Source organism: Gigantopelta aegis, chromosome 9 (genome assembly GCF_016097555.1).
Source record: "Gigantopelta aegis isolate Gae_Host chromosome 9, Gae_host_genome, whole genome shotgun sequence".
Lineage (NCBI taxonomy): Eukaryota > Metazoa > Mollusca > Gastropoda > Neomphalida > Peltospiridae > Gigantopelta > Gigantopelta aegis.
This window is the reverse complement of record NC_054707.1, coordinates 47,170,463-47,180,394: the sequence shown is the minus strand read 5'-3', so window position 1 is coordinate 47,180,394 and position 9,932 is coordinate 47,170,463.

The window sequence follows — 9,932 nt, the reverse complement described above, 5'->3', positions numbered from 1 at the left end:
TTAAGGACCACACGGATTTTGAGATGAAACCCGCTGTCGCCACTTCATGGGCTACTCTTTCCGATTAGCAGCAAGGGATCTTTTATTTGCGCTTCCCACAGGCAGGATAGCACAAACTATGGCCTTTGTTGAACCAGTTATGGATCACTGGTCACATCCCAATGTTTATAGAAGAAATGAGTTTCATGATAAAATAAAATGAAATCTCTACTGTTAGTACCGAAAACGACTGAACGATAATTTGACGATTAACCAGCAACCAGAATACAGTTGACATTCTCTTCACCCTTATTCGCGGCTGGTTCGATGTAATAGAACATAAAACAAAAGTAAAGCATTTAGGTCAATCATCCATATTACTACAAAACAACAAAATAGAACCTTCAATATGCACACATGGCGTTACATACTATGGTGTTTGATATGCCAATTGTGAGACACCGACTGTGAGAAATTCAATTCAGTTTATTGCACAATACCAACAAATCTGGTGTCAGCAAACAGAGATAGTAATTATAGCATCAATAGCAACAGATAATAATAATAATAATAATATAAATGTACAGGCCAGACGGAGGCACTCCCCCCCCCCCCCTCCATTTACGTACATACGTACATGCATACACACACACACACACACACACACACACACAAGCATTAAAAAATCCGCCGTCTACAAAATATATTAAATAAGTCTCCAACCACCCCCACCTCTACTCCCGGTGAATGCTGTTCCCCACTAGAGTTTTTCCATAAGAGTATTAAACAAAGCATACACACCGGCCTCTATGGTATCGTGGTTATGCCATCGGTCTTCAGGCTGGTAGGTACTGGGTTCGTATCGCACCTGAGGCAATGGGGGATGTTTCATGCCAGTACCGGCTCCAACCCAGAGTGAGTGCACCGCTATGCTCAATGGATAGGTGGTAAGGCCACACACAACGAGATTCACCTAATTCACGGGTGCGATTATGGGTGTGCCTCCCGAGTGTATGACCCCACATGGGGGATGATTACCCGGCATGCACTGCACGTTCCGTGTACCCCGGGCTCGGGTGATACCGATAGAGTTCAACTGACAGCAAGCGTGGAGCACGAACCTATCAAGTAGTCCCATACCGAAGTAGAAATACTGCGGCCTCACCATCATCCATGTTTGTAATGTCCCCTCCCCCCCAAAAACCCAAACAAAAATGTCTTTGTCGCTGTGTTAAATGTTTATGGGATTAAAAAAGCATACAATCGCCAGTATTTCATGAAAAATAATTGAAATGACTTTTTAAATATTGATCCTATTCGACACAAGTGTTCGTCGTTTGTAATGTTGGATATGTCGTGTGAGAAGTTTGAGTTGTTTTAGATGTTTGTAATCGTATGAATAAAATTAATCACAGCTGCATATTTTGTGTTTTGTCCATAAACTTCATCAGCTTTAATTTGTTTATGAATTATTATAATAAAATAGCTATTTTGTGTGACAAAAAGATTTGAAATTAAAGTATCAGACATGTCATTTTATACATGACATCATAATTATATGATGAACAACCGAAACAATTATGGAGATATACCAATCCAAGCAAATACAACAAGGATTTAACACTGAATGAACTCCCAACATTTTAACGTTTTATTTATACTAAAAGGACCTTTTGTCAGCAGAAGCTATGTTTATACTTTTAAGGCTACGATAATAAAATAAACGTCATATGGATACAATTGTTACATATTTGAACCATGTCCAAATCGCCATTCTTGACCCACCAATGAAAACAAAATTGACAGTGTGATTTTAAGAAGCTTGCGAGAGAAAAGAGGTAAGCAAGCTAAACAACATTACTTTGGTTTCCTGAATAATACAGATTTTGAATAAATGACCGAACTGTTTCCTCTATATTCCCATTAATATCTGAACATGTTAAATAGGTGTACATAGTTACATTCCTGACATACATCAAGTTACATATATAATGCTCATTTGGTGGTTTTGTGATGTCTTTAGTCAGAGAAAAAATATGGAATTAGAACCCATGGAAAACGTATATGTTTACTCTGCATGTAACAAGTACACTAAAGTTAGGTAGTCGTGTAAATTTTCCATACATATCGATGATAAATTCACGTCTTGCATTAAAACAATGAAACATCATTGGTGCAGTGGAATGTTATTATATCCTTAACATATCTTCCAATGAAAATACAAGAAATGTAACGAAAATAGCATTCCGTTTCTTCTGTCTGGCAATTTATACTCCTGACCTTCCACTAACGAACTCATATTTAATCTACAACACATGAACAAATAGGAAACATCATCCACCATCAATTTTACAGTATCATTTGTCATGGAAATATATTACTTATTTAATATTTGTTAAATTTATTAACAAAGATACAATTTTGCTGAAAACTAAATTAAGCAAAATCGCGCCAAAAAATGAGTTTAGGTCGTGTTAACAAACAGTGAATCTAAAATGTTGTATTTCTTCTGACCTATTGTCTATAAGAAATGCATTATGTCAATAACATAGAGAAATCAAACTCAAGATGTTCAAGAACCTAATTTAGTTCAGTATTAGTCCAACAATTTGTGTCGGAAGAGTAACCAAATCTGATTTTCTGATTTTGTATTTCAGTAATATTAGACTGTGTATTTTGTTGTAATTACTAATTATATTCTGATAAGTAATTTACTTTTGTAAACAAACATTTTAATTTATAGTAGTGCAAAAGTGAGGGTTGCAATTGGTAACAAAAGTTATTTGACAAAGTAACTTCAATTTAAAAAATACTTTGGTGATAATAGGTAATATGTTACGCTAATAATAATCGCATTTGCATATGAATATTGTAATACATCTTTTAAAATTGCCTACGATTTGTTGTTACATTTGGACTATACTGATACTGAAAATGTTATGCACACAGAATAACTGACAATATATGGATCTGTAAAATCATGAAGCAGCAAGATGTTTCTTATGATGATCTTCCACTTGAGTGAAATAGAGAACCACACTGAAGGTCAGACGACAATAGAAAACAATACCCAAACGAATGATATATGTTACACACTTGACAATCGATCAAACATGCAATAATGTGTAATTAAGTATTAGTAGCGCAAAGATTTGCAGGAGATATATGAATATTAAAAAAAAAAATCTCTTTGTTTTGTTTTTTTTACATTTTTTTTATATATTTCTTCTGACCTATTGTCTACAAAAAACAAACAAGACCCCCACCCCCAACAACAACAACAACAAAAAACAACAACAACAAACCGAAAACAACAAAATACCACGCATAATTTGTGTGGTAGATTCTATTCATACAATAAAAACCCCAAAACCGCATCACAGCGTGACATTATGCTATCTATATAGTTCATACAAACCATATTAGGAATAGGTATCAAAGGCTGGAATGAAAAAACCCCCAAAAAACTATAAACATTTTTTGCAGGAAGTTAATATGCATCAGCATGTTCGACTGTTTATGACTATTAATAAAGTGGCCACCAGTCGGCGCAGTGTGTTGCGGTTACGTCCTGGGATTTGCTATATAAAGGTCCAACATCGGTGGTTCGCAACACACTCGCCTGGACATTGGTGTGAAAGTCTGTCTAGTTTTCAAAACATCCGTTGATCAGGACAACATAATCATGAACTTTGTAAAAATTATCACTGTTGTGTGCCGTAAGTAATGTAAATTTGATGATTATTGTTTTGAAACATTCTGTAAAATTATCGTCACTGTCTCCGTTTATTAAGTAAGCTAATTTTCATCCTCAGAGGGACGTAATATATCAACGAAGCCAGCTAAGCCACTGTAAAATCTCCTGACATTAGTTATAAGGGAAATAAGTGAACATTGGTTTTTAAAAATATATTTTTTACTTTAAATCCGTTGTTTTTGTTTTAAATTATATTCTACGGAACTACATAGAGAGTACGATATTCAACCACAACTCTTATATAATAATAATGTTTTATTAAGTTCAAATACAAAGTGTCAATTGGAAGGTTCGAAACCATTGCACCAATTCGAATCGCATTAACCTCATTCACTGTTTTGATCTAGTCCGTCTCCACACAACCCAAAAATACATCATCGTACAATAGGCGATGGATTGTTTGTGCTATATTTCCATGTCCACATTAAGAAATCACCTGTACAAACATGATCAACACGAACATAGGAAACGGTAACGGGTGGCTGCAGTGTTTATCTTGTAGGAAGTAAATTTAAAGTGTTGGTTTTTCTTTTTGTCTAGTTTCAGTATCTTTGCTTGCGGCTACCACACGATTGGCAAAGATTCCAGTTTTAACACAACAACACTCCTCTTTGATGCTAAATACCTTTACATCAATAATTTTCGAGTTTGCCGAAAACAAATATTTCACATAGTAAGCACTAATACACATATTACACAGTGTCCTACAATACGCGATCTTTTGTTCGTGCTGGGGTGTCGTTATACATCCATCCTTGTCCACATTAAAACATCACACGTACCCACATGATCACGACGAACATAGCAGACTGTAATGGGTGGCTGCAGTATTGATCTCATCTTCATAAATCAAGGCTAATATTCGTTCCTCGTATTCAGCCTTGATACATGTCGTCAAGAAATCGTGCCACAAAATGCTTAAATTTCATTGGATGCGATGAGATCTGATTGCAACGAATCGCAACGCTCCTTATAGATTCCCTTGTTATTGTAAACAAAGATGGCAGCGTCAGCGTCCGTGGAAACGTGTCGTGTTTGTCACGATATGTTAAAAAAAAAGGTTTCGGCGGTTAATTTTTGATATTGCTTTCAAGATTGTCACATGTTACCGATGCTGTGATTGGTCAGCGATGTCATCGTGTAAGGGACATAATCGGTGTTACAAATTTTCTTCCAATAGAGGGCGCTAGTAGTGGATATCAGTAATCTTGACTACATGTATCAAGGCTGAATACGAGGAACGAATATTAGCCTTGATTTATGAAGATGTATTGATCTTAGAGGAAGTAAAATTAAAGTGTTGGGTTTTCTTTTTGTCTAGTTTCAGTCTCTTTGTTTGCGGTTGCTGACGCCTGTTGTTGTAAATGTTGCTCCAAGTGTTGCTGCAAATGTTGCTCCAAGTGTTGTTGCGGTGACAAAAAATAGCCAGAGCACAGCTGATGTTCCGTAAACAGGTAATGAAAAAAGTTAGTTTGTTTTGTTTAACGACACCACTAGAAGACTAGAAGATCCATCGGCTATTGGATGTCGAACAGTTGGTAATTTGAGACGGGAAACTCTACATATTTCTTTAAGTAGCAAGGGATCTTTTATATCCACCATCCCACATGTAGGATAGCACATACCACGGCCTTTGATATACCAGTCGTGGTACACTGCCTGGAACGAGAAATAGGCCAATGGGCCCACCGACGAGGATTAATCCTAGACCGACGTCGCATGAAGCGAGCGCTTTACTACTGGCTAAAAGTTAAAGTTTGGTTTACTTAACGACAAGACTAGAGCACATAGATTAATTAATCATCAGCTACGTCCCGCCTCTAAGTAATGGAATTGCTATTTTTAGAAAGGTCCCTGCCACGTGTCTTGCACAGTGGTAATTCTAATACCGTGCCAAAGTCATTCTTTCCAGCGTTACAAATATATATTTTTTCTTCTTTCTGCTTTTTATTTACATTCGTAAGACAATTTACATTCAAAACTATTATCTGGATGGTTGTAAATTATTAAATTGCATTGTCTTTTCTTTGCATACATGAGATAATTTACATTCAAAAAACTTTCTGGATGATTGGAAATTAGTTAATATTACTCTGTGACGGATCGATATTAAGTCATCGGAAAAAACGAATCACACGTTCATGATTGTATATGTATTTTCTTTCCAGGTAGTGCGAAACATCGCAGTCGTATGGATACCGGTGTATAAAGCAGCTGTTATTACGTATCGTTGAAATAAAATATACTCATTACATTGAATATTGTTTCTTTTATTGTGCTGTAACTGGAATACATTGTCATCAATAATACGATACAGTGTACATACTATTAGAAAGAAAGAAAAATGTTTTATTTAACGACGCACTCAACACATTTTATTTACGGTTATATGACGTCAGACATATGGTTAAGGACCACACAGATTTTGAGAGGAAACCCATTGTCGCCACTTCATGGGCTACTCTTTCCGATTAGCAGCAAGGGATCTTTTATTTGCGCTTCCCACAGGCAGGATAGCACAAACCATGGCCTTTGTTGAACCAGTTATGGATCACTGGTCGGTGAAAGTGGTCTACACCTACCCATTGAGCCTTGCGGAGCACTCACTCAGGGTTTGGAGTCGGTATCTGGATTAAAAATCCCATGCCTCGACTGGGATCCGAACCCAGTACCTACCAGCCTGTTTACCGATGGCCTAACCAAGACGCCGGTATACTATTAGAAATGTCTCCAAAAGGTATTCCATACCAATACTACGGCTATTTAGTTACACATATTGTTAATTCAACAAATCGACATATATGAGAGAGAGAGAGAGAGAGAGAGAGAGAGAGAGAGAGAGAGAGAGAGAGAGAGAGAGAGAGAGAGAGAGAGAGAGAGAGAGAGAGAGTGTGTGTGTGTGTGTGTGTGTGTGTGTGTGTGTGTGTGTGTGTGTGAGTGAGTCAGAGTCCAATGTTTATACAGGAAACTCGAGTTTTCATGATAAAATAAAATGAAATCTCTACTGTTAGTACCGAAAACGACTGAACGATAATTTGACGATTAACCAGCAACCAGAATACAGTTGACATTCTCTTCACCCTTATTCGCGACTGGTTCGATGTAATAGAACATAAAACAAAAGTAAAGCATTTAGGTCAATCATCCATATTACTACAAAACAACAAAATAGAACCTTCAACATGCTATGGTGTTTGATATGACAACTGTGAGACACCCACTGTGACAAATCAAACTCAATTTATTGCACAATACCAAACAATCTAGTGTCAGCAAACAGAGATACTAATTATAACATCAATAACAACAGCAACAAATAATAATAATAATAATAATAATAATAACAATATGAATGTACAGGCCAGACGAAGACACAACATTTGTATTCCTATTTATAGGAATAAAATTACTATATTATAAAAACAAAATAGTTAAAATACTTGGAAATAATTAAATTAAATTACTGTGACAGTAAATACGACGTTGGTTCAGCAGGGAAGTTTGACCATAGGACCTACCACACATCAAAGCAAGCGCTCTACGGAGTTTCAATTTCTCCTTCACACTAGTTGGATTTAGTACAGGGTATATTTCCGCGGAACGGAAAAAGGAAAACAGAATGTTTAACACACCAGCACTTTTGAAAGTATAAATATTGAATTATCTTGTCATGTATGTTCGAACTCTATGTTATTCATGTAAGCCAGTTGCTTCATAAACCTTCAAAATATTTTATGGCAGACATTCAGTCAAGAGGTTATTTCACAGTATCATTGAAATAGTGTCTTCTGCAACAACTTATTTTGACGTGCACGCTGTTTCGTCCTTTCAGCGAACTAAAGCTGTGCTTTTGCCCTTTCCGAACACCTAGCTCCATCACTGGTTTTAGTGATTCATGAGATTTGAAACGTCTCTTCGAGTTTATATTTTGCAGGCATAATCCCTATTACCAATTTCAGATTTATACGAAACGAAATTGTATATGGTATTTTTGTGGAGATTGAAACTAATGGTGACAATAGATCTAGATATTGATGGAATAAACTACTGCAACCACTCGGGCTAGTCTTAACGACTAGCAGTAATGGTCCATAGAGATGATACCACGGAATCCTGATCCCAACCCCAACCAGTGACAATGTGTTTGTCAAAGAGCGTGGTATGCACTGAACTGCCTATGATAAATTAAAGTACATGTGTCAGATCTATTGCTGCCTGTTGAGTAGGAGTAACCTATATGCCAGCAGCGGGCTTTCTCTCTCTACTCTGTGTCGAAATAACAATCGTAGATAGCAACTATAGGCCTGGAGCATAAGCATATAACCTGAAACAAAATAGTAGAAAGCTGAATTTTCCAGAAAGTCATACCTGTACCAATATCACAAAGTTCTGCAAATTCTACCCTGTGGCATTTAAAAAAATTCAAGATGGCCGCCATTACCATCAGCTATAAATGAGAAAACTCCAAAAGCATCACAACTGCTCAAGCACAGGCTTCAGAACAATGATTTTAATGTGTAAATGTGGAGTGTGCTGAATCCAATGGGTGAAAATATGTTTCAATTATATCTAAAATAATCCAAGATGGCTACGAACAAAACTAATAATCGGCTCAAAAACAAACACCCCCCCAAAAAAACCACACAAAAAAAAAAAACAACAACAAACAAACCCAACAACAGCCATTTCTTTACTTTAGAGCTATAATAATTCATTAAATTGAAGAGGCTTTTTACAAACAAAATCCTGATAAATGGAGATAAGGCAAAACACAAAATGTCTGTTTTTGTTCAGCATGTGTGTGAATTTTGACCTTGCATATCAATTTTTTTTTTATTGTTTTATAACATTATCTGACCAGTGGACTAAATATGTTACTAATTTCACTTATCATTTATTTGTTGGGCAACAATAATTTACCATTTTAGCATTGTAGGAGTACCTTTTGAAGGATTGGCTAGTATTTTTCCATTTGATTTTCAATAAACAAAATGGCCGCCAACTCATATAAGGACAAATATGGAAATATGCATAGCATTAGCTAAATGGCATTTACACTTTGCTTCCTAATACTATAAATGAAGAAGATAGACCGCAACTTGTATGAATCTCGAGAACTGGTTGATATATTTAGTAGCTGATGATTACAGAAACTTTCAGCGTCTGTTTGATGCATTTCTTACAGATGAGCAGTTGTATGATATTGAGGATGATCTTGTAAATATTATATTTGACAATGCTGACATCAATGTTAGAACCCTTACAGGTCATGTTACTTGGCACATTCTTAGTGGTATTGCATGTGTTACCCCTACACGTGAGAAAGTAGACCAGCTTGCCATTCCTCGGTCAACTCAAGTACAAAAAGTCCACTTCTCCAAGATTGAAGTCCATCCTTGAACCTCCCAAACCAAACCCACCACTCCTGAAAGTGTCCAAATGTTTGGACAGTATCTGGTTAGAAACTTTCTCACTTGGCATCCCTGTTTCACAATGCCGATTATGGGGTGGCTTCATGAAATGTGCTGTGACGGGCGATAATCATGAGAAAAATAAGATTAAGATCTTACCATTCGTTAATCAGGGCCCATCTCAACCTGAAACTATCTATTCTGCTTTGTGTTTTGCACAAAAGATGTCAGAAAAGCATTCACTTGGTGTTTGTCCTATCACATTTGACCAATCTCTGTACATCAAGGCAATTGAAATTGTGATATCGTCTTTCACACAGCTCAATAAGATTGTTGTTAGACTTGGGGGATTTCTCTTATTCATGTCTTATATGGGGTCAATTGGATATGTAATGGGTGGTAGTGGTTTAGAAGATCTGTGGGCAACTGTTTATGCTCCAAATACTGTCTTCCATATGATGACAGGCCATGCGTATGCTCGTGCACTCCACGCTCATTTTTGTTTGTTATCAGTAGCCATTGTGTCCACATTACTACAGACACCTTGATGTCTCAGTAGCATAAATCTCACTCGTCTAAATGTCTGCTGGGTGGTTAATGTCCCAGTGACAATGATGAATATGTCCAAAAGCTCACACATATTATGGATAGTCTGATGGAATATGCCGCCACTCAAAGTAGAACGGGTAAACTTTGGGTTCAATATTTGAAACAAGTGTCCCTCATTAGGCGTTTCATCCGAGCAGAGCGCACTGGGGATTGGGATTTACATGTTCATGTAGTCA